We start from the raw sequence: 25,386 nt of genomic DNA on the forward strand, positions 1-25,386 counted from the left end.
TCAGCAAGGCTAAGAGGGGGCAGACCCTGATCCATTATCCAAACCTAAATCCTCGTGCCTTTGTGTTGAAGGGCCATCCAAGACATCTAAATATAAACGACTGCATAAGTCTGTTAGCTCAGAGCATGGTCTAGCACTGGTTTACCTTGATAAATTGCAAGGGCTTACCCTTAAAAATCACAAATTACAGGAAAACCTGCTTTAATGGGAACCACAGTCTAAAGTAGTCAAAGGCTACGCCTGTCTACAGACAGCAGTGGGGTAGATTAGTCCCAAAGCTTAGAAAAGGGAAACGTCTTTGTTTCCACCTGACTCTAGCACAGCAGCTGTGGGGATTAATTGAACTCATGAAATCTATTGATTTTCTGTAGCTGTTATTAAAAAAAGAAACAACACACTTTTGCACCCTGTGAAAGGTAAGGCTCTCGCTGAATTGTGTGCAATAAACCACCAAGGCTCCGCTCTGTTGAGAAAGCCGGAGTCACATTAGTACCCTAATTTTATTTCAGAGCACACAGCCTTTTATTATGTTCACGAAACTTCGGAGACAGCCCTGCTGTGTCGTCAGCATTGTTTCAAAGAAGAAATCTTTCATGGGCCCCACAGAAAGGAGATGAGCAGAAGGGGTGCTGACGTGTGGGAGGTGGTTGCTGGAGAAGCCACCCAGGCTTGTGGCAAGGAGGATTTCACTTCTGTGACTAAAACCTGCCTGGCATCAGGACTTGTGCTTTCTGCATGATCAAATGGTTGAGGCATAAAAGTGACACTCAAGGTCTTCATCTCCATACAAACTCCCATGAGTACTTCAGGAAAATGAATTTCATTTTAGAAGATTTAAAGTATTCCACTTGAAAATCTGAAGTATTCCACGGGAAGTTTTTTATTACTGACTTCCCCGCTGATAGCTTAATGAAAGGAAAGCTGCTTTCACCAACACAGCGCTCAGCAAAGTCCTCCGCACTCAGGCCTCAGACAGTTTCCAAGAGCCGGGTGTGTTTACAGCACTGAAATAATAATTGCAATTTCTCTGCTAATAATGGGAATGGAACCAAAGAGCATGGCGTGTTTGGGGCTTCTTCCTTACAATGCCTGTTGGTAGATCCATAGCACTTGACGTAGAAGTGCTACCACAAGCATTAGTTTTCATTTTTAAGCACGCTTACATTTATATGAAGCCCAAGTTGCATTTCAAGACCACACCAAAACCCAAAGACAGCAACATAATGTTTTTTATCTGAAAAACATGTTGTTAAGGTAGATTGTCATTTGCTTATGTGTATTGTCATCTGAAGTGGTGCTTGGTGCTGGTGGTTGCAACTTAGCTACTGCTTGAAGGCACTTGTAGTTATTTCAGGGACGAGGTTATGGATTGTGTTGTCTCTACTGAAACATGGTGGTTGAGTAAATCTCATACCCTGTTCTCTGCAGGCTCTTCTTGAGTCTTTTATTAGTCATGTGCATGACGATGTGTAATGAGCAAAGTCTTTTCTGCCTTCTGCTTTAACCAGAAGGGGTTTTACAGCATAACTGGTAGATGTGATTTTCCAGATCATCACATGCATACAGGTCTTGTGTTCTGCTTTTTGGTAGTTGTTAGGTGCCTTAACTAATGATTGGAAGGTGCTTTGCCAATGGAAAGTACTAAAGACTTGGCTGTGTGCTCATAACACAACAAGCCTTTTAAAACCCCCTTCTACAATGCATGGTTCTCAGGCCTGAAGTAGAGAGGAGTTTTGCAGCCAGTCTGGGTGTTGTATGAAAAAACATGTCAGCCTTTTGTTTAGAGATTTACACATTGTATTTCTGTTGGTCTTGGTCAAAGAGTGCAATTTAATTTAATTTAATTTAATGCATAGGAAAGGCTTCTATTCTATTCTATTCTATTCTATTCTATTCTATTCTATTCTATTCTATTCTATTCTATTCTATTCTATTCTATTCTATTCTATTCTATTCTATTCAGATTAAAGGCATTTCTTCTTGCAGCTCTCTGAAGACTCCCCTGAGTGCAGACATGTAACTCTCATTACACACAGTGAGATGTGTGCCTGTGCACAAGGAGGAACAAATAGACTTTGCTTATGTTGGGGTATGGTCTGTGTGTGTGTGTGTGTGTGTGTGTCTGTGTCCCCATCGCAGGAAGCATCAGCCTTTCAGGACTGTGGTAATTGGATTCTGTTTTGAAACATTCCCTCTTGGAGTCACTTAAACATATGGAGCCTTTCCCGTTTCTCCCTGCTGTTGGCAGCAGTGATTTTGCAGTTTTCAGAAGTTGCCCCTTCCCTAGCGTGGCAGGTTGTGGCGTAGCTGCAGAGCACGACGACGGTGCGCAATTGTCTTGATGAGATGGATACCAGAGAGTCAAAGGCTTAATGAGGTGCTCTGGTGCGTAATCATCACCGCTAATGGGTGCTTGCTTGGAGTGCATTATTCAGCGAGGATATATTGTGCTCTGCGCTCCCTGCCTGTAAATAATATTTGCAACATCGCCCGATTTGTTGACCAGCTGAACGAGCTTTCAGTGAAAACCTTTAAAATCGTGTTTATTTTCAATAAGAGCCTGCATCTTTCCGTGCGGTACCAATGAACGAGATGCTTTTAGAAGCGGCGTGGGCTGTGTCAGGTTAGTTTCTTTTGCTGTGCCAGCAGGGCTGCGGCTGCTTCCCAAAGCCTGCACGAGGCTTGAATGGGCTCAGACTTGGGGGCTAGGGACAGGAGGGGGAAAAACTTTTTCAGAAAGGGGAATGTTGGCCAAGTAATGTCACCGAGGAGGAAAAATGGATGAAGACGAGGGCAATCCTGCACTGCCACGGGGCAGGAGGCTGAGGGAAGCGTACCTCCGTGGGCAGAATTGGCCCCTGCATGGCAGGGCTCGATGAACTCCTAATTTAGGGTCTTTGCTCCTAAATTGCCCCGTGCTCTGGTGGTCCCTTGTGCCAAAAAAGGGCTTTGATGACACATCCCTCTGCACTGCAGGCTGTGACCATCCCATGGGAGAGTCGGCTGTGCTGGTGTCCCTGTCCCCTCCCAGGCAGCTCCAGCAGACCGCATCCAACTCCTCCTCAGCAATAGCGTGTTGGTAGTGAGAAATGGTGAGAAAACACTAAGGCTGGCTCAGGTTTAATTACCATTAAATTAAAGCAGCCGTTATAGCTTTAAATTGCATACTCTAAATGAAAGGAGAGTAGATGTTATACTCAGCGACCCAAAGGAAGCCCTCACGGCCAGAGGTGAAGGCGCAGGGGCTGACCCGGAGCCCCGGGGCTCGTGCAGCCAGCGGGGACCAGCCCCGACCTCCTGCCCAGCACCTGCAGCAAGGCTGCTCCAGTTCATCCAGCTGAGCCGGGCCGTGTCCTTCAGAAAGCATCCACATGTCAAACGCAGCTTTTTGGCATTGAGGAACGCAGCTTAACTCCCGATAAATCGTTTCCAGTTGTTAATTACTTTCACTTTTAAAAGCCAGAGTCTCATTTCAAGTCAGAACTTGCCTGGCTTAGTTCCCGGCTATTGGATTGTGTCATGGCTCCGTTTGTTTCATAAAGATGCTTCAGCTATGGAGCTGCTTATCCCGGGTAGGTATTAGTGAGTTGGGATAGCTCATGCCCTCTCCTTCTCCCTGATACACTGCGTCGATCGAGCTCCATACGTGTTGCACTTAACACTTCTACTCTTTTTTTTAATCACTCTTTTGTCTGTTTAATGCAAGATACACTGTAGGGACAGCACTGCTGTGTAGTGCTGTGGTTGCACCAGCTCACGTTAACAGGGTGGGACAATCTTTCTGTTCCTGTGTGACTTTATTTTTTTAACACAGTCAGGGGATGCATCAGCCCCTTTGCTACAAAGGCAACTCCTCGTCACGATTCCCAATTCTTCCTGTTTTTTAGCTTCTGCTTTCCAAAACAGAGTTCTCCAACCTGTAAAAGCTTCCTGTGTTCTTTGCTCCTAGGAGTCAGTTTACCCTAAATCCTAATTAGGATTTAGGACACATTCAATATCTCTACTGTGGAGCACATAATGTTTGCTGGTGTCGATCTTATCAGGTTGCTTTGAATCAATACCTTCTCCACTTCATTATTTACCGCTCTTCTAATCTTTGTCAGTCATTTGACATTTTTATCAAATAATGTTTTCGTATTTTCTTCTGGCTTGTTGATAAAAATGTTGTATAGCTTGGGGTCAATTACACAGGGTCCTTGCAGGATCTCATTAGAAACACACACCACTCCATGATTCCTGTGTGGAGTGATTGAAAGGAAGTAAAATCAAATGGATTGATTAGCAAAGTGATATAGGAAACAGTGGCAATTAGGAAACTGCCACATTATGCAGTGCTGTGATGATAGATTTCAATGGCAAACCATTTGGTGGCATTGTCTTTTAAAAGAATTTTGCCTGTCTCAATAGAGAAAAGAACATCTTGTTATAATACAAGTGTTCTGGACTGCGATTTTTTAAGGCAAATTTTTTATGTTGGAAGAAGCTTCAGTATTGGCAGGATTACAGTTTTTAAAGGTTGGGATTTGTATGAGTTTCTTTGCTTTCTGTCCTAGTTTTTTTTCCTTGAGGAGCCAGGATTTATTCACCTGGCATCTGCTGTGCCTGCTCTGCTCCTGCATCCAGGATGGGCTCTTCTTGTGCGAGCTGGTTCCCTGCTGTAGCACAAGCACCCATGTCCCTTGGCAAGTCCATTCCTTCCCCAGAGAATTGAGGCTTATCTGTGCCACCAGATCCCTCCCGACTAGGCTGGTGGGCCGAATCCCCAGTGGAGAAGCAGTGGAAGAGGTATTCTGCCAGTGGAGCTGGCTGTACTGAATAAGGAGAGGCAACGCCGATGTCGGCCTCATTGCATTTACATCAGAGACTTTGCCTACTTCAGTCATGTAGATTATGGGATGTGATTTTTCACGCTCTGTAATGTCAAGCCAAACCCTACCAACAAAGCTTTGTTGCCTCAAGACTAATGAGGTTGTAAAACTCTATCCATAAAATCAGAATAATAGTATTCCCTTGCATCACAAGATTGCTGTGGGTACATATGTATATCCTGCACTCCCATGGTCTAACGTTACGTGCTACAAGAGAACAAAACTTCATTTATTAATGCGAAGGACAAGCATCACTATTGCACATGGTTACAGCTCAAATCCCAAGGTTTTCCAACTACCTTTTACTATGTAAATAGAGAATACCTCTAATATGGTTTATTTTATACAGTGAATAATGTAACATCAATTATTGGTGAAATCTTTATTTGTCTTTTCATGTAGTTATCTGCTATGGTTTCTTTCATATGTTCCCATTTGTTTAATTAAATTACATTTGGTCTTTTCAGAGCCCTTTCTGTCCCTGCTTGTTGTGGACATTAATTAATAGTGTCACTTGGTTGATAGTCTGCTAATTTTAATCTCGTCTGAATTTGATTATCTATTTACACTTCAGAGATTTTTCCCTGAATTCAGAAGGACTTGCTCTTTCTTCGCACTGTTATGCGAGGCGAGTTGTCACGCGCACGCCGTGTAGGTGCCGTAATGGCACTAATTAATTGCGGAGCAGTGCAGCAGAGGAAGGAAAACATTACAGCCGAGTGCAGTTAATTTATATGCCGAGTGCCACGACTGACCCACGCTGGTGCTGTGAAGGGGCAGTCCTTACTCTGGGGTTACTCACTGAGCAAAGCCAGAGTACTGTAGGAGCAAGACAAGCAGGATCATTGGCAAACATCTTGTGGCTACTCCGTGGCACCCATCCGTAATGCTTTAGGTTGTTTTAGGTTTTAGAGCACTAACCTCAAGAGCTGAAGGTTTCTGAAACCTCATGGCAGAGGAGTGTAAGTTCTTGGAGGAATCCAGGCACTGCTGGGCACGTTCGGTGCAGTTCCGTGTAGCAGCATCACGGCGATGTTTCAATGAGTTTGCTGACTCTCCGGTGTCATCTCTTTCTCTGGGTACCAGCTCTCAATCAGCTTGCTTGGGTTTTAATTTTCTAGTGCTCGTAGTTAATAGAGAAAAACCTGAAGTACTCCAAAACTCTGCTGAACCAGAGACAAGTGCAAATGTAAACCCTCAGATGCGTTACTTTATAACTCCGGGATCTCAGATCATTCTCAGAAGGGCTGAGAAGGGGATGAAGGGAGCCAGGGAGCAAGCAGCTGAGGGTGGGCGAGTGAAGATTACAGACTCACTTGCAAGGAGAGTTGGCTCTTGAGCTGGACTGTGAGCAGGAGAGATGTCTTGGGGGACCGGGCTTTATTGGTCCTACCCTTTGGGTGCTTCCAGGAGTAACCAGAAGTTTGCCAGGGGTGATGGAGCAGAGGATGTTTGAGTTTCATTTATCTGCAATTTGCTGCAGGGTGCCCCGGTGCAGGCACGGCCTCTTGCACAACATGGAGAAGTTCCTCTGGGTAGAATTTGGCTTTCCCTGAGTGCTTTGGTCACCAGGGAGCACAGGGAGAGCAAGGGACACCTTCTCTAGCTGCTTTTGAACACACGGAGTCCCCTCTCCTTGTTTATCTGTTTTTAATGGAAGTGATGCAGGCAACAGACCTAGAGCAGGGCACTTCCAATGGGGCAGAGCCTCTTGTGCAGGAGAAGGGTCGGATGCAAGGGATGTGCCTCCCTGACAGCTGTGCTGAGTGGCTCTGTGCCCTAATCATTTCAGTTATCTAAAAATCCACTCTTGGTTCTCCTTCATCCATATTGGGACATTAAGCACCTCCTTTTTAGCTCCAGATTCCTCTGTGGAGTTAGGAGTTTAAGTGTCTTATAGCCTTAAGTATTGTTGTCCAATTAATAAAAAGTGTTTTTTTTTGTACTCTGCCAGTGAACAGAGGGAGAAGCAAACACATCTCCGTACCCCCATCTATTCAAACAGAGAACGTGTAATTAGTAAGAAGCGCTGTTGCCGTGTCTCCTTTCTGTCTCACCACGGAGGCACGGGGCAAGGATCACACACAATCACCTTTCCTCATTTTCTCTAACGAGGGTGAAATTCTGCTGTCAGGCATATTTTCCAGTTTAAGTCGTGATGTACAGCAGATTGTTATGCATGATTATAAAGCCTAATAAATTTCTCACCATCTCATTCCTTCCTGGCTGGCAGAAGGCAGGGATGAAGCGCAGCCCCGCTGGGTGGCAAGGTGAGGCGAGGTGGAAGGCTGCAGTCCCAGCTCACCTCTCGGGGCTGCATCTGCCCCTTAAACTCTGTCAGGGCTGTGCCACTCGTGTCAGGTAACGTGATGGAGGCAGAACTTCTTCCATAGCTTCCCACCAGTCTGGGGAAGCCACAGAGCTGGCCTGGGGGCCGAAGCAAGCAGACGTACAACCGAGGATGTTTGGTTTGCTAAATACAGGATGAGTTTCTCTGGCCACTTTGTTCCATGGTTAGTTCTGACTTCACATAGGCATTCGATAATCCGGTGAATGTGAATATCTGTGTGGGTTATCCTGAATATTTGCTAGTTCCAGGGCCACGTTACTCTTCTAAAATTAATTTGAGATTATTTCTTTGAGCAAAATGGATGAATTTCAGTTTGCAAGTGCACTATCAGCAGGCTTCTCCTTGAGCGGTGCAACCCATACCCATGCTGGTTTTCATCATGTGGAACAAAAAAGCTTTAGTAGTTATCAAGTGGGTTTTCTTATAGCATCGATCTGTCTGCCTTCGGTGTTTCGGCTCCATCCCTGTGGTGACTTCTTGGCTTGTGCAAGGCAGCGAAATGGGCAGCACTCGGCACCACCATGGGCGGAGGGAGTACGTCTGCTGGGAAGCGTTAGAGACTGCTACACCATCAGCTCCAGAAGGGAAAACGCTGAGGAAAATAGTGTGATCTTTACGTAGCATAAACTGTTTCAAAGGCACTTGAGAGTTTTTGGCTCCTTTTAGCTCCTATGCCTCGTGAAAATGTTAATTGAGCATCTCAGAGGGTGACTAATAAGTTTCTGGAGTATAGCATGTTGTTAAATTGCTTATCTTTGTTAAAGATAGGGATCCATAATGCTAACAAGGGACAGGCTACGGCTGGTGTTTTTTTTCTGCAAAGTTCTCAGCACGGACGAGCAGCTCTCCTGCTACCTCGGAGGAGGCAGCCTCGGCTCGACTTAGCGCTGCCGGATTGTTTATCTCAAGGGAACTGTCGGGGAGACAGGCGCTTTCCATTACTGCTTTCCTAGTGTTAAATTTGATTTGTTCTCTTACTCACTTCTGGCTACAGAGACTAATCACGCCCTGATTTATTTCCCCTTTTTTGTTGTTTTTTTGGTTACATTTGGAAAGGACTCTCCATGCGATCCATCCTACAGGCTGGCACAACTCCCCTGAAACGCTGGGGTCGTTTAATTGACTTTTTTATCTTTTTCTTCTCTCTTTGTCTGTTTTTCTCTTCAGATTACTTAAAACATCAGCAAGAAAAATGCTGCTGCACCAGCAATGACTGGAAATAAAAGTTCTGTTTAAATAAATACACGCACCGTCCTGTGCTTTGATTTCTGAGAATTATATAGAACAAATCCATTGTAAGTGGAAAAATGAGGCTGCAATGTGGGATGGAGGCAGAACTGGGGTGCAGCTGGGTGCAGAGATGATTCCTGACGATTCCTGATGTTTTCTTGGGTCAACAGCTGAACTGGAATGCAGTTGGAGTGCAAGTGGTGGCAATGAAATAGGAGCTGTGTGGTAATAAAAGGTACTGTTCAGTACATCAAGGAAAGAAAAAAGCAACTAACAAGTCAAAATACCCGTATTTCTGGCCAGTACTCACAAGCAGGAAGTTGCTATTAGAATAATTTGAATGACCCCAGTAGAGTAAGGTCATTCTTCCCATGACTTGCTGGTAATTGTATGCTGCATGCGATTTTCTGCAATACAATTCCCTATCTATACCTATGAATTTCTTAAAATTATCCTCCCTTATTATTTCCTGTCCTTATTAGTTCAAATCAGTTCCTAGTCACAGTTTTTTTCTGTACTGACAGGCTGTTGTCTTGCTGAGACGTGTTTTTCCTTGAACCACCTTTTTGAAAGATCCTGCGTGTCTGAGATTCTCCCCAATTAAAACTGTGAGTGCTGCTGAAATACCTAAAACACAAATTCATAAACATGAACATCCCGAATGCATTTTGCACAGCCTCTAGCGTGGGTAATTTTTGTTTGTAAGGGCTCGGAATGGAACAGGGTGAGGTTTAAGGCAAATCACGAAGTGGTAACATCATTAGCAAAGGAAGCCTGGTAATTGATGGGTTTGAAAGGGAGTAGCTATTTTGGTTCACTGATCCCCATAGATTTATTGGGAAATGCAATCTAATCATTGCTTGCAGTGCAGTTCCAAAAGGAAAAAAAAAGAAAAAAGAAGAAAGAAACCAAGCTTTTCAGGGCTCAACTTTATTTTAATAGGTTAGACCAGTGGAAACCTGTGCGATGGTGTTTCAGATGAAAGGACTTAGATCTAACAAGTCTCCTTTCTGTCAAACTAGAAAGGACATGAACTATTATCTTTGACATGGCAGGGAAGTAATCAAATATTTAGGTCTTTTGTTTTCATTAACGAGAACAGGAGGATAAAAAATAGATACCAGAATATTCCTTTTGATTTGCTTCAAGAGTAAGTGAGGCATAGCTATTCATTCTTCTTCATTTTCTTTAAAAGATGAAAATCAAGAGTAGTGCTGTCCTCCCGGCGCGTGCTCCTGCTCGTTGGGGTAGGAACATTTTCTGTCAGCGGAAAGTGCCCATACAGAGCACTTTGTCTCTCTCTGTCTCTCTTTTATTTATATGGATGGTTTTGCAGCAGAAATAAGTGCTTAAGTGCTAACTTTTTTTTTTTGTTATTTTTTCCCGTTGAAGATGAGATGAACTGCATGTCAGTGTATACAGACAATGGATGAAAAACAAACAGAATTTGTTTCAGAGGTATTTTCATTTACACGTCCTCGGAGCTCGATGTGAAAGCGCCTTTAAAAATGCCGCAGACACACCGGCTGTTGTGCTCTAAATGAAGACTGAAATTCTTTGCTTTCCAAGAGAGCCGTTTGACAGGATGAAACAACAATCATACATTGATCCCTCTATAGGAGGGTGTTTTGTGAAGATATCCCGATCCCCATCCTACAAGTGGAGAAACAGAGACAGGCAAAGAGATTTTTGCAGGGCAGCATGCCAGAGGGCAATGGCAAGGCGAGGAGCATAACCCAGCTCTCCCGAGCCACAAATGAGAGGCAGTTGGATTCTCTGCAGCAGCCTGGACTGTAATGTAAGAATTTATTTGGGATTGCTGGGACATATATTGCAGTGTGTAATCATTTGCATGGACAATTGTCCCACAGGCTGTCATTGAAATGATCCTAAAGTATGGCTTGTCTGCTCAGCAGAGAAACTGTAAGTGAACTCTTTTTTTTCATTCCTTTTGTTCCGAAGACCTTTTTAAGTGGAGAAATCATCCTTATGATGTCAGCAGGGAAAGATTAACCCAGTACATTATTTCCAAGGGTGAAAAAAACACTGAAAATTGCCTTAAGAAAATTGCATACCACGTCCTGTTAAAAAGCCATTGATGCCTAAGAGGTTGGAAAAAAAAAAGGCGTTGAAGTTTCAAACATATTGGACAATTTTTCCTGACATTTAAAGGAATGAGTGTACGCTAATTATTTTCTTACTCAGATTGGCTTTTGTAGGCTTGGTCCAAAATTCCTTGCTTGTGTGAGAATTTAACCATTGTAGGAACGTACCACCTTTTTCTTTCTGCAAGCCATCCCAGACAATTTCTCCTGAACAGAGAATTCAGTAGCTTACAAATCATGTAATTAGAGGATTAAAATCTAAGTGTAAAAGGAATTCTGAGACTCCAGGTCACAGCTGGAATGAGCAGGTTTTCTTTACAGTGTCTCTAGGGGGTTGTCAGAATTTGGATCCGTCTTGCTAAGGGAAGGTTTCAGTGCTGGAGCCGAGGATTTTTCTTTCTGCATGGCAGTGGAGAGGACCCCTTTGATTTAAATCTTGGTCACGTGAATATTGCAGTGGAAGAAAGTTTCTAATAGAGCCAAAGTGTATTTCATATAGGGCTTCGTGATTCATATCAGTGCTCTGACTTGCACTGGGAAGCAAACTGGGTGCATTGCATTAAAAGACTGACCAGAATAGCCCATTATTGGTTTGGAAAAGCTGGACTATCTGGTAGAAGTTTTAAATCTACTATTCATGGGAAAGGGTGGGAGAAACCTTGGAATAAATGTATTTTAAATGTCTGCCACTGATGTTATTTTCTGATAAGCTGACCTTCATGCTAAGAAATGATGGAAGATTGGCAGCCCTTTGCTTTCTCTCGGACTGAAACAAATATCACCAAGATAGAGGTTGGTGCATTTGAAATGCATTTTGACAGCAGAGTTGATGAAGAATATTTCTTTTTTTCTTTAAATTCTGAACCCTTGCACCATGAAAAGCCCGTTTCCCTTTGCGAGGAGAAGCAGGCTGCCCATAACTGGTAGCATGGAAGGACAAAGGACCAAATCTTCTGTTCCTTGGGCCAAATTTACCAGGTTGCATCTCCACAGACCCCAGTGTCTCCGGAGGAAGAAAGCACAACCAGCGCTTCTAACAGCGACTGCCCCCTCAGCTGAGGGGCACTGCCTGGTGGTGTCCACCCTCCTGGTCCTCTGCAAAGCCCCAAGAAACAGCTCCACTCATCCTGCTGCTGGGCTGAAGCCTCTTCTGCTGCACCTTGTGGTAGGAGCACGAGCATCCCCGCCTCGCCGACTGCTTCCTCCAGGGCAGGCAGTTCCTCAAGCTGCTCTAACCGCAGCTGATGCCTCCAGGCATGTCCCTGTCTAGACCCATAATTGTTACGGACATGATTCCAGTCTTCAGACCCTTCTCTGTTCTGCAGTAAAAGAAGACATGCGAGCATAACGATCCACAAATCCTTGCTTTAATTGTGTTAGTACAACCCATCGGGTGAGTTCAGCAAGTGCCGGGTGAGCTCTGCCCCAGCACATTTTGATGTGAATTGCTGATTAGCCCACAATACATATTTCACTTTACCTCCGCTCGCACCTTAACCTCACTTAAAAAGAATAATGACAAAACAGCCCAATTATCTGTTCCCAGAGAAAAAGTCCATTACCGAGGGGGAACCAAAATTACCCTTTCTGTTCAAACAGCCCAGTTCTCTATTACATTTGCATTAAAAAGGGGCCTGAGATTAGGTTGCCTTTGTGCCAGGCACTGTACGAACACATAACAAGAAATAGGTCCTGGCCCAACGAGGTTACCATGTAGATTAGTCAGAAGAGAAAAGAAAGGCAGTGCCTTTTTTTTTTTTTTTCTTTCTTTCTCCCCCCTAGGGGGAAATGAGGCCTGGAATGTGCTATGTAGCAGAAGTGCACGGACTTAACTGTGAACAGGCTGGAAACATCCAGGTCCATGTGTTACACTGCCAAAAGGTGAGGCACAAAGCGCTCTGGTTATTTGGCTTCTGGACTCAGGACTCGGGTGAGACGGGGGCACAGACACTTGTTTGAAGCTCACAGCAGGGAGAGAAGCTCACTTCTCCCCAGCATCCTGTACTGGGAAGCACTGAGCCCCAATATTTTGGGGTCCTGGTGGTGAGTCCAGCACCCCTGCACTGCTGTCCCTGGCTCGGGGACTGCCCATGGCAGTGGATGCTGGAAGTGTTGATTCCCAAGCAAATGAGCTTTTGGGAAACGAGCACTGAAGGTGAAAGCATGTTAGTGTCAATAAATCAATGGTTTTCCCTGGAAATCTGTTTTGTCAGAAATTTGCTGATGAGCACTGCTAAAAGCCACCCCTGTCTCTGTTTATCAAGGGAAGTTCCTAAGGGGTAGGCAGTAAAGGGAAGGTGGGAAGAAGCCGACGATGGTTTTAGCCCCCCAGCTGTGCCCTGCTCCTCCTGCCAGGGCTTCTTCTGTGTCCTTGTGTGTGGGGCACTTCAAAGGAGAGCTCCAGGACTTGCCCTCTGCACCCCTGCTTGGCCTTCAGCCAAGAGGGTGAGGCTGAAAAATAGCACTTTGTGCTAGAAGAACAGCACTGATTTTCCTCCCTTCCTCCCTTCCTTCCTCCCTTCCTCCCTTCCTTCTATTTTCCCCCACACCTCTTTTCTCCCCTTTTGTGTTTTCTGGCTGAATTTTCATGCCTTACATGGGCTTTCTATTGCAGGGAGGATAATAAAGCCCTGAAGTAATCATTCATTTCAACGCCTCCCTATCTGTGCCTGTCGTTAGAGGTCACTTTTCTGACCCTCAGGAATTAATTCTGCATCCTCATCGAGTCTCACCTTTCACTTAAAGTACAGTTGTCGGTCTCGTCTTTCCTTTTTGCCTATTCGCATTTTTTCCCTTGCAAAATCCACGAGTAGAATCCTGTTTCCATGAATTTATTGGCAAACAGGCCAGCAGCTCACCCCGTGTGTTTGGGAAGAGACCTTTCACAACTGCCGCAGGATGAACTGCCCTCAGACAAGAGCTCTGAAGAGTCTGGAGCCCAGCCAAATGGGGAAACAAGGTTGTTATTGGCATGATTTTAATCATGATAGACAATTAGCAAAGCTTAATTATGTTGAGAAAGAAAATCAGAGCAAGTGGCAGTAATGAATTTTCCCAGAGAATCTCTTGTGCTTCAAAATAAAGCTGCCTGACCTATAAATACAATGAAATTAGGAGAGGTGCTTGCCTGCACGGCTTAGCGCTGTGCCGCTCGCTGATTGTTCTGTGAGTGTGGGTTTTGCTACGAGTCCCTGCTTAAGCATCTTTCTCTTATGCAGCAATAATCCCAGTATTGCATTTGAGCCATTTAGATCAGTCAGTGTCAATAAGTGGCAAGAGGAAGCTTTTTTTATTCTGTAGCTGAACTTGCCGGCATTAGGAGTTAATAGGATTATAGAGGCAGGGATTTTTAAAATACTGCTGTTAGCTAAAATAAATGTTATTTAGAACTTAATAAGTGGGTTAGTTTTTAAGGTTGTGGAAATCTTGAATATTTCCAGAGGAATTTCTGACTAAAATAAAAGTACTAAAAAAAGTACTAAATTGAGTGCTGTCAGCCTTAAAAGATTTCTGAGAGGATCTCTCGTGTTTGTGTTAGCAGCCTGTGGGTCTGATACTCAGTGGGGAGAGAAAGCACCTGGCTTAAATCAGGAGCACTATTTAAATCATTAAACCTTCTAATAGTCCCGCAATAATGGAGCTTTCGGAACGAGGAAGCTGCTGGTGAAAGCAAAGAAAGCCCTGTGAGCAGGTGTATGTTGCACACCTTCCAATGGAAGCTCTCCTTTGTGGCGGTGCGAGCGGTTCTTGCTCCTACATGGACACCGAAATGGATCTCAGTGGCCCGAGGCAGCCAGGTGAGTCCCACTGCTTCTGAGCGGTGCCATGAGCATGAAGTGACCTCGGGCAAGTCCAGCCAGCTCAGCTGGACTGATACAGTGGCAGATGACCGAGGACAGAGCTCATCTCTGCTCCTTGCCCTGTGGTACGACCGCTGGAGGCTCCTGGCCCAGCGATATCTTTGAGTCTGGGTGGCCCGAGTGCATCTCACCTACGGACCCGTCTGTTCCGTGGGTGGCGGTGCCACGTTGAAGCTGGAAGCCCTAACAACCCTCTCTGATGGCACAAACGAGATTTGCTGTTTTGCAAGACTGCATATGTGCAGGGCAATGATTTCGGTGGGATTAATTGAAGGAGAGGAGTTCAGTGGGGTGTGTTCGCAGCATCTATGCCCCAAGCTCCCTCTTCCCTCATTTGCGAGCACACTTCTCCAGCCTGCGAGCTGAGCTGAGCTGAGCTGAGCTGAGCTGAGCTGAGCTGAGCTGAGCTGCCAGTCACTGCCAGGCTAATTTGCACTGCTCTGCGTGCTCCTCGGCAGCTTGCAGCACAGCTGGGTGCATGGGAGAGGGGCGTGCGGGGCCCAACGGGCACCCAGCATGAAGGCACCTGGTCTCGGATCACACACCGCTGGTCCTACAAAGTCTGCGTGTCGGCGTCCCCACGGAGAGCTCCGAGTGCTCAGCTTGGTCGGAACCAGAGGAGAAGCAGGAAAAATACGTTTGTGTTTTTCTGGCAGTCGTGAGGATGTGCTGGGTTTTTTCTCCTCTTCGGGTTGACTTTTCTGTTAAGCCCAGGTACGGATCTCCGTGACAAGGCCCCTGCGATAAGGTCAGCAGAAATTTACCTTGAACTTAGATTTTCAGACCCAAGAAATTTCACCTCCAGGGCTTTAGTGCAGAATTCTTCTCTGTTTGGCTTTTTTAGTCTCACTTGCAGGCTATTAAAGGAGATGTGACTGAGGATGTGCTCGTGCTGTCCTTCCTTGCAGGGATCCTAATTTTAACTGTCAAGACTGGCAACTCTATCCCAAACAGGAGAGAAAACCTGAGAGAGCATCTCTTTCCGAACCGTTTCCAAAACCCAATTAACTCGCTGGATAATCTGTTACTGTTTAGTTAGACACTCCCGAGCCTAAGCAAGGATGCAGAGCGGGGTTCTGTTTTTTGTGGAGAGGCTGCAGTGTGAGTAGTGACAAACAAGCTATTGCCTGTGGAAAAATCTTTTAAAACTGAAAGAAAAATGTTTTAGCATTTCAAATAGCTAATGCTCTGAGATCAAGTGAACTTCTTTGCTTTAGGAAGCGAAATGAATCTGCTTGACGGGATATTTTATTAATCGGTTTTAAGTTTTAGCAGTTTAGTTTTACATTTCCATTAATATTGTAGTATCATAGGAATTCGAGATAATATTACGGGGATTATTACATGCAAGTCGGTAATAGCAGAGGAAATGTAAAAGTTCATTACCGTCATTGAATTTTAGAGCGAAGTTAAGTCAACCTAGTTATGTGTGATTTGTGTGTGGAGCTGCATAAGCTGAAGGAGCTCAGAGCCTTTCATGTGCGTTTTGTTGTGTTCCTGAGCCAGCAGGATTTCGGTCCTGCCAGCTTCTGCTCCCTGTTACACCACTGGAAATCCCGTGGAGCTACCTGAGGTTGAAAAGGGACTGGAAGCCAACTTGTCCTATGCAGCGCATTTTGAGTGTTTTCCATCTGGAATTAAGAACACAGAGAAAATGAACAAAGTCCCATTTTTATTATTTGCTTAGGGCAAAGTCATGCAATTAGTGGAAGGAGAGGTTGATATGCAAAAAGGAGCAGCTTGCGTCGCTGTCTTTTTTGCTATTCAAGGGTTGAATTTCTGGAACCAAAATTAATGCTGAAATTATGAAAGCAAGAAAGGGGAAAATACATCTCTGGCTCTGGACATCCTCTGTAGCTGGACTGTTAGAGCTTCACTGCTGTGTGCAGCTATGTCACTATTTCACCAGCTGAACAATTACACATCAGGGTACACTAAAAGCACACAAATATCTGGAATAGCACCTAATAAAGTCATCATTTGCTCTGGTTGCTGAATTTAGCCCCTCTGAATTAAATTCCTGTAGGGGAACCAATTCTCTTTCTTTCTATGAAGTTGCCTTCCCGATACAAAGCCGTATTATATAATTGCAGAGAAAACATTTACTCACCGGGAAGTCTGCGCCCTGGTCCTGCCATTGTGCAGTTGGTGAAGTGCATTTTCCTTCTATAGATGCGATGATAGGAGCAATTGAAGGCGAGGTGTTCCCATATCCTGTCTTTTAATGGCCAGGCTGATGGATCCGTGGTGAGTGTCTGCCTCCAGCTGACTTTGCAGAGTGGGAAGATCTTGTGAGCAGCACAGAGAGCAGCTTGGGAGGCTGAGATGAAGGGGAAAAATGTATTTTGTTTGTTTGTTTTTTTTTTTTGTAATAAGTATCCTAAAATATTTGCGACCTTTTCTTTGTAGATTCTAGCACCTCTGTGCTTTGGACTGCACACTTAAGAGCCAGTCGCTGATTTTGAATGCCCAAGCCGACCTTTTTATCAGCTCCTCATCTATAAAAGGGGATAACACATTCTCTCCTATGGAGGTTCATAAACACTTGTGGGAAGCTGCACTCCATAATGCTGAGTGCCCGGAGCAGTCTGTAAATAAAGGGGCAGTCTCTCTTTGCAGCCGGCCGTGAATGGCGTGCAGTAAGCACGGCGTGGGATTGTGCTGTGGCCGGACAGATGAAGTGCTCTTGCCAGCTGCTTGCTGCACGAACAGCCCTCGTGGCCGCTCCTGGTGTAACCATCCCATGACCACGAAACGAGGAGCTGTATCCAGCACAGAATGGGGTGGAATTAAAGTTGCATGAGACTACGTTGGGTTTCCATGTGAGGTTTTGCTTTTTTTCCTTGTCCTAGCTGTGGTGTGGGTCCGTAACAACCCAAGAGCAAGGGTTGTTTGCCAACCTGGATTTCTTCAAGGCTTGAAGTCACCCAGATCCCTGTGGTGGAACCAAACTGTGTGAGTTGTGTGCGGCAGGTCGGCACGGGTGGCCCTGCTGCTGGTGGAGGAAGGACTGAGGTTGGTGAGGCAACACAACTCGCAGAGTTGCACAGCCCAGGCAGGGGTGATGGTCAGCAGTGTTTCTGCAAGTTTATGTTGGTAGATTTTGTGCTACGCATTACTCTGGTCTGCGTGGAGAGGCCTTGGTTTTAGTAAGCCTTTCTTCTGGGGGCAGAAACCAGGCTTCTGCTTGTGTCTGTAGTGGTCACAGAAGGGAATGCAGAAGCATCATTGCGTTTCAAGGCAGACCAGTGGTGGGTGGAAGCAATGGACCATCTATTCTGTTCCATTTTTGTCCGTGGTTAGTGACTTTAACTCAGAGAGAAGAAACTCACTGTGAAATGCTGTGCCTGTAAGTGCCAGGCCCCGTCAGGTTGTGGTTAGCACCTCAGGGTTCCCATTTTTAGGAAAGAAAAGAAGCCTAGCAAGCGTACGAACAGCAGCAAACTCGTATTATCCTACTGTGCTTTAAAGTTTATCAGGGACTGTGGCAAAGAGGTCCAAAGGTTAATTATGCATTGCACAAAAAAAGGAATTTCCTTCAAGTTTTTTTTTTTTTCTGAATTCCACAGAAGTTATTAAATAAATGGCTATATGCCTGCATTGTACCACTCATTTCCTGCCCTCTCATTTCCTCTCTGAACTAAGCAGGCTCAGTAATACAAGCTCAGCATTTTGCGAGTGCTCTTTGTGCCACCGACCCCGCGAACCAAGCGCGTGCTGGCCCGGCACCGTGGGGCAGAGATGCCACCGAGCGCCGCCGCCTCTTCGGAGCCTGGATATGGGGCTGCCAAACCGGGCGCCTTATTTGTAGCACATCCCCAGACCGAATTATCAGCAAAGCACTTTGAGGTAACGGCTTCGGCATAGTTGATGATTGTTCATTTTGAAAGATGTCATTTTAAGAGTTTCTGGAAGTTTCAGAGCTGCCCCCCGGGAGATCTGTGCCATGCCAAAATGTCATTTCAGATTCCGAACTACATAACTCCCTCGTACTTTCACTTTATAAATGTTTCACAGCACCTGCATTTTTTATCATTGCACTTTTATGTGACCTATGAGTTCCTTGTAGCTAACCTCTGAGGGAAGTAATATATTTTTTTTAAATTGGCTTTTTCCTCCGTCAAGAGATAAAACCGCCGCCCAATTATATCTTCCCTGTGCATAGATATTTGTATTAATATTTCAGCAAATGGAGTGTTTATAGTGTCACTCAGAGCTCTGGGTTATATTAAAAGAAGCGTGTCCTGGAAAGTGAACGCTGTGTTTCTTCCCTAAAAGTTGTTAGAATCAGGCCTTACTTCTTCAGTAGCAGACCAATCTGCTGATATTTTCTGCGAGTCATCAAACTCCATCCGCAGACCGTAATTATGTGTGAAATCCTGCCTGATCACTTCGCTGGCAACGCCACTGCTCAGTGCATAAAGCAGCATAAAAATAACCCGAGCCAATATTTGCGTTGCTGTCCCGTGCACAATGAGCACCACTGAAGCAGCAATGGGGTTTCCTTCCAATGGGCTGTCATCGAGGGGAAGGGCAGTGAACCCTTTAAACGTTCCCACAAAGGCTTGTAGCATGGGAAGGTAAGTGTCAAGTGCAGACATGCAGCTCTAAAAAGGGAAATGTTTGTTAATAATAATACAAAATTAGATGAATAGCAAGGGCAATAACCTAGATCGAGCAGTTCCGTGCTATTCCCAGCCCTCCCAAGGGCTGTGGGAGGTGATGGTGAGGATGGGCCCTGACGGGGAGCAGGAGCCTTACCCTGCCCTCCTGCAGGCCACGTGGAGGAGGGCTCAGCCCCAGGGATACAGATTTATTCTGTTGCTTTTGATCTCTTCTGTTTCAAGCTCTTCCGCTTTGTAAGAATTAATATTCATGGCGCTAAAAGGGAGGGAACGAGAGCGAATACGTGGGCTTGAATGAGGGAGGGCATGAACTGAAACCTGGGTTTCTCTTATCTCAGTCTCTTTCATGGATTTTGATCAGAAATTTCATTCTAGATCTATGAAATCTATGCTATGAAACTATCCTATTCTGTTGCTATGAAGCAAAAAAAAAAAAAAAAAAAATTTAGGCAAACTGATTTCTCCCCTGCCTCTCACAAATGCAGCATTTTTAATGAACTGACCTGTGCTGGTGAGGGTGCAAACTGGGTGGGAGGGCAAACCTGGCAGGACATTTTCCATTAATGTGCCAGTCACACAACAAGCGTAAGGTTGTAAATTCCCAGATTTCTGTGGGGTGTCTGTACTACACAGCTGGAAAGTTAAACCTGCCCCTTCCATTTGTTTGGGTTTTGCTTCTTTTTTTTTTTTTTTTTCCTCCACAAAAAAAAAAGAAAAAAAAAAAAAGAAAAAAAAAATTCTGGGATTTATTGGTTCCCAGAGTCCTGTATTGGATTTTCCCTTTCTAGGGAGTTATGCATGTGATGCTAATAATAAGATCTGATGGTGATATCTTTTCTTACAGCTACAAAGTCATGAACTCCGGGGTAGTATTTCCACCTCACAGCAAGCTTCAGTGCAGCAATGGTAATGCCTCTGGCAGCCTTGGGCTGCTGTATTAAGAGGAACACTGTGTGCCCCCCGTGGTGCTGATTTAAGCTCTAAAGTTAAAATTATTTTTAAGGACTTGAGACACAGAAAACCTCTGAGAATAACTGGTTGCTTCTGTGCTCTCCCCATAGAGCTGACACCGAGTATCAGATGTCCCTGCCAACTTTTTCAGGCAGTATTGGTTAAAATTGTTCAGTGGTGTCCCAAAGAGCAGTAATTGTTTAGTTAAAATCAAAGATAAGTCCTGGAAGATATTCCTCCGTAATTTAACTGTCTGGAGGAAGATACTCAGAGGTAAATAGGGCCTGTGGAAGAATGTTATTTTAATGCTGAATATGTTATTTTTATGATGCTAAAGGAAACTACAATCCCGTAATGTCATCCCTGCTTCCATTTCCTTTTGTTGGTGGCTGATGAAGATGCGTGACCCTTCCCACCACACCCCGCACCCCCATTTCCCCAGCTCCCCTCTGCTCTGATGAGGATGTTTCCACAACCAGGCACACCAGTTGATTTCCAGCAGCAGCAAGGTTCATGGGCAATTGGCACAGATTGACTCGTCCAGGCCTGTAAGGATCCTTGAGGACGAAGGACACCTCCCAGCCATCCTCCCCAAGGACATGAGGGGACACTGCCCAGGTAGCAGGGGTAGCAAAAAAAAACACTTTTGTGGTTAAAACAAGATTTTAACAAAGCAAAGAAATCAAGAAATATGTTTTTCAATAGCTAAAAGTGGGCTCCCAACTGTAGGGAAGCAGACCCCAAAAGGTGTAGCGTTTCCAGTGGCTTGCAGAGCTTGGAGCAAGAGCACTGGCTGGAAAATGATGAAGTTGTGATGATGATATCCCTCTGTCAAGGACAGATCTGGAATTCCAAAAGACAACAGGGCTTGTCCTAAGGTTATCGAGCAGCTTTGCTTACTTTATGGTTAAAATATGTCTTTTTAAACAGTGAGCACATTTTGTGTGTTCAAGAGACGAGCACTGAGGGAAGTGACGAGTTACTGCTTCTGTTGAAAGATTAATTTAATTTGCGTTCTTTTTGAAATTAAAAGCATTGAGTTAATATATGTGCTTAAAATGCACTGTCACCAGGAAGTGGCTCAGAGGCTGTGCTTTACTATGTTTATTATAAAGTATTTATAGTCTAATTAAGAAATAATTAAAAATACACAGCTCAAGAAAACTGGAGGGAGATGGGTGACAGGAACAGACAGAGCTTCCTGCTGGGTTTGCAGTGAACTTGTGACTACAAGGGGAAGTTTGAGGAACTTAGGGTAATTACTATATTCACTACTCTTACTCTACACACTACTCTTACTCTTTCCTACAAACCCATTTTTGGCTGAAGTTGGTCCAACCTGCTACAGCCTTTTTTTTATTTTCTAACAGGGGAAGCTCCTGCTGGGCCTGTGGGGCCTGATGCAGCAAAGACAACTCCTGTACTTGTTCGTGGTGCATGGCCTGAGGGTTATGTGTTGGAAAAAGAACAGTAACATCAAATTCCTCAATGTGAGAGTTTAGGAAGCACGTGTATGGGTGAAGAAAGTTAGGCCAGAACCTCTGCCTTTGGGTTTGTAGCCAGTATTTGAGAATGCAGGCTATGTGAGGACTGTCTTTCCAGATACTTCAAGGGATACAGAATATCTAGTGATTATTAATATGTATGAAAAGACGTAAAAAATCCAGTGCTATGGATAACACTCCTTGTTTTCCACTTGATCTTTTACTAGAGACATATTAATTCCTGTTACTGAAATGTAAACATACTTAGCGAGCTCAATTCGGAAGGCTTTATAGCTTCTAACCTTGGGAGTTTTGAAGGTCTTTCAAGTACATTCAGATGCCATTCTGTATGAACCACAGCTTCCCACTTCCTAAAAAGAAGCCTGAAAAAAACAATCGCTGATCACGTGCTCTGTAAGGATTCAGGTGGAAAAGCTGGGAAAAGATGAGGATGACCCTTTCAACTGCAGGAAGTATTGCCCGTTCAATTTTAAAAAAGGGGAAAAATTTAGCAGGCTTCACTAGCATAAGTCATTTAAAAGCTAGTACAGAACTATCTCACCAAAAAGACTTATTTTTAGTTATACTTACGGGATAAAGTAATATAAACAAGGAAACAGTTTGATCAGGTTGGGCAGATTCTTACCCAGCTGATTCTGTTGTGAGGTGATCCAACAGGAACTCGTTTTCCTGCAGTGTAAGTTATGTTTATTGTACATTATCCCCATGCTGTATCATGTACCTCATATATTTTGCTTTATGGGACAAATCAGATAACAGTTTAAGGCTGAGTGGTAGCTGACTATATATATTCCTAGCTAGTTAAACTGCTGGTTGTCAATGGGCATCTTTCATGTGAAAGGCAATTTCAAGGGGATGAGATTCTATCTAACAGGAGTACTTCAAGTACATTTTTATACTTGCTCACACACAGTATTTATTTCATAGCTATCTATGCAGAAGATGGATGTGAAAGATACAATTACTGAAAATCCCTCAACTTGCTTGTGTCATGTAATTTTTTTCGGCTCAAAGAAAGGTTTCAAATGGTTGTCCTGTAAACAAAAATGCTAAAAATGATCTTGTGGTTATTTGTAAAAGCAGTTTTGTCTATTCTTCAATTTCATGTTGCTGGAAAGGATTTCATAGTGTATGTGCAAGTGTTTCTTTATATTTGATAACCCACAAGCAGTGTGACAATTACCAATTTTTGTGGGATCAATTTCAGCAAAGAGATAATAATAGATTTTGGTTACTGATGGCTTGTAAATTTAAAATAATTCATCAAAAGTCAAAAATACAAATCCAATATCTTCATGGCTTTTCAGTACATATTTAATTGGATGTTGAGAAACCAACAAATGTATTTACAGAATAAAAAGGTCTCATAAAAAGAAAATTGGCCGAAAGAACTTAATCTTTTAATCCATGTCTATGGTGACTTAGAAAACGTGAGGCTGTGATGTTTCAAGAGTGATTTTGTTTACTCTGTTATATTGATATGAAATTATATTGATCGTATTAACTTCTGTGTTTAAAATGTTCTCCCTCCTGGCTGTTGATATACGTAATGTCTTTCCTTTTTTAATTTTCTGTTCTTCACATTAAGGGATGAAAATAGGGCAACGTCTATTCCAGTTCAACTGTCTAGAGACGCTTCTGTGTGGATTTTGTGTGCCTTCCAGAATAATAATAGTAACCAGCTTGCCACCAGATCTGTAAGGGCAAGATACTATCTAATTATTAACTGCACGCTCCTTCGGAGTTTCTCAGTGTGCTTTCCCAACACTGACTCACCAAAGCTTATAGTGTGCAAACACTCCCATACCCGACAGAATAATGGAGATACAAGTCAGTAAGAAAGGCGCTTGGTTTTTAGGTACTTAAAGCATGCTAATTTTGGTAACTTTAACCATTTTTCAAAGTTGAACCTTACTGTATTTTTCTGGGGTCCTTTGCAGTGAGGAATACAGCCTAGATCTTCCATGGGGACTTTATTTATAATTTCCTATGATCCCTTTGTGCAATGGAAGAAAAATGCACTGCAGCAGGAGCGTAACTAGAAAGTTGTGGCCTGCAAGCTGATTGTCAGAAGGAGGGCTGTTTCTAAGCTGCCCAAGTCTGAAAAAAAAAAAAGGCCATGAATTGAAAACGTGACATTCTCCTCTGTTTCCTCGGAAAAAGGTTTTATAGTGACATAAGTAATATATATTTCTGTACTATCGGAAGGTGTTAGATGTGCTGGTTCCTAATCAGTATTTTGCCGCATGCACATCCAATACTGCAGATGTTTTCCCTGTGAACTTACTCTATAACCCTGTGCTACTCTGCATTCTGTAATTGTACTGATCCGTAGTGTATTGTGTTTTTTTTTTCCCAGCTGACCTTTGCTTTTCACTGACATTTGCAAAATGTGACTAAATGAAACTAGACTAAATAATGTTAACAGCAAAATCTTTTTGCCTCTCTTCTATTACAAAAAAAAAAAAAAAAATCTATTTTCTGAAACTGCAGAATGGGAGGAAAAATGCAAAAGTTCAGATATTTGCTATTACTACACTACATCCAAACGCAATTAAAAGCATTGACCACTTGCTTATTTTTATGTGCTGATTTACACAAATCTATTCTAAGTAATGAAGGGCCCAGCTGGTACAAATCGTTACCAAATGCCTTTCATAGCCACCTTTAGCTGGAGAACATTTGTTCTATTTTAACTGAGAACAAATTGTTTCAAATCCTGCCGGAGTCTCTCCAAAGTATTGAACACGAGTTTATCAACTGTTTGGAAAGGAGAAATTAATTTACACGCTTCTCTGCTGCCAGATGTGGGCTCTGACAGGTTGTGGTACAACAGATCCCAGTTTCTCAGTGCAGTCCCCCCAGCTTTTGGGTGGAGGGGACGTTTCCTTGCTGGGTAAAGCAACCTTGGCAGCAAAAGCTGCTCAACAACCTATTTATTAGTATCTGTACTCCTCCCCTGCTGTTATATTAATATAATGAATTGTTCACAGGTGCTTCAAATGAGGTTTAGATGATCACTGGGAGCTTTGTTACTCAAACAAGCCAAATTGAATGGAGCAGATGCAGTAGCAACAGTCCCCTAGCAAAAGTACGAAGTGTGACTTAATGAAGGTCATTTTGCACATTTTGGCCTTGATGACCCTAAGAACAATAAGACTGTCATTATTTCACTGTTTCTAGACAGAAAGGTGATTGCTTCCTGCCCACTTGCCTTGTGTTTTTTTTAGATGTCTTTATTACATCATTGGGAGCCTTTAATTGCATTTAATCCCACTCCCTTTTAGCTGAAATGAGATAGTTCCCAAAAGATTGTTGTTAAACTGTGCTCTAAGTCGTGTTTGAGCTTTAATGTTCTTTTGTGTGGTGATGTTTAAAACACAGCGAGCACTCAAACACTAGCCTAGGTGAATGTGTAGTCAAATGGCCATTCTCTGGAAATGCAGGCCATGTAAAAGCGAGGAGTTAGAGGTCGTGCCAGACGTCTGGCCCGGGTGCTCCCTAAGGCTGATATTTGCACCGTCCAAAACTTGCCTTTTTCTTCTCTTCCCTTGCTTTGTAACAAACACAGAGAAACTAGCAAACTGCCATTATCCCAGAAAGGCCTGTGTATGCAATTAGCTTTGTGAATGCTGATTAACTGGCCTACAAGGTCTCTTCAAAGGCTCTGCGCAATGCGAAAGAGCTGCAGTCTCTGGAAGATGAGCTCTGTGTCATAGCTGAGTGCTTCTGAAGCGAAGGCATCGGACCAGCAGTTGGCAGAGGCCTGTGTCCTCCCTCCTGGCTGTGCCACAGATCTCACTGTGATTTGGGGGAAAGCTCGGTTATTCTCTGAGTCTCCTTTCCTTGTTATGGAAACGGGAATAAAGATGTTTTCTTACCAGCCTTTTCC

At 43.9% G+C, this 25,386-nt stretch overlaps 1 protein-coding gene across 3 annotated transcripts in view; it reads left to right on the forward strand.

The window, feature by feature from the left end:
* Window positions 1–25,386, forward strand: part of DAB1 (DAB adaptor protein 1) — a 421,093-nt gene that overhangs the window by 220,388 nt on the left and 175,319 nt on the right. The gene's annotated exons all lie outside the window — the stretch shown is intronic.

Source organism: Anas acuta, chromosome 8, assembly GCF_963932015.1.
Source record: "Anas acuta chromosome 8, bAnaAcu1.1, whole genome shotgun sequence".
Lineage (NCBI taxonomy): Eukaryota > Metazoa > Chordata > Aves > Anseriformes > Anatidae > Anas > Anas acuta.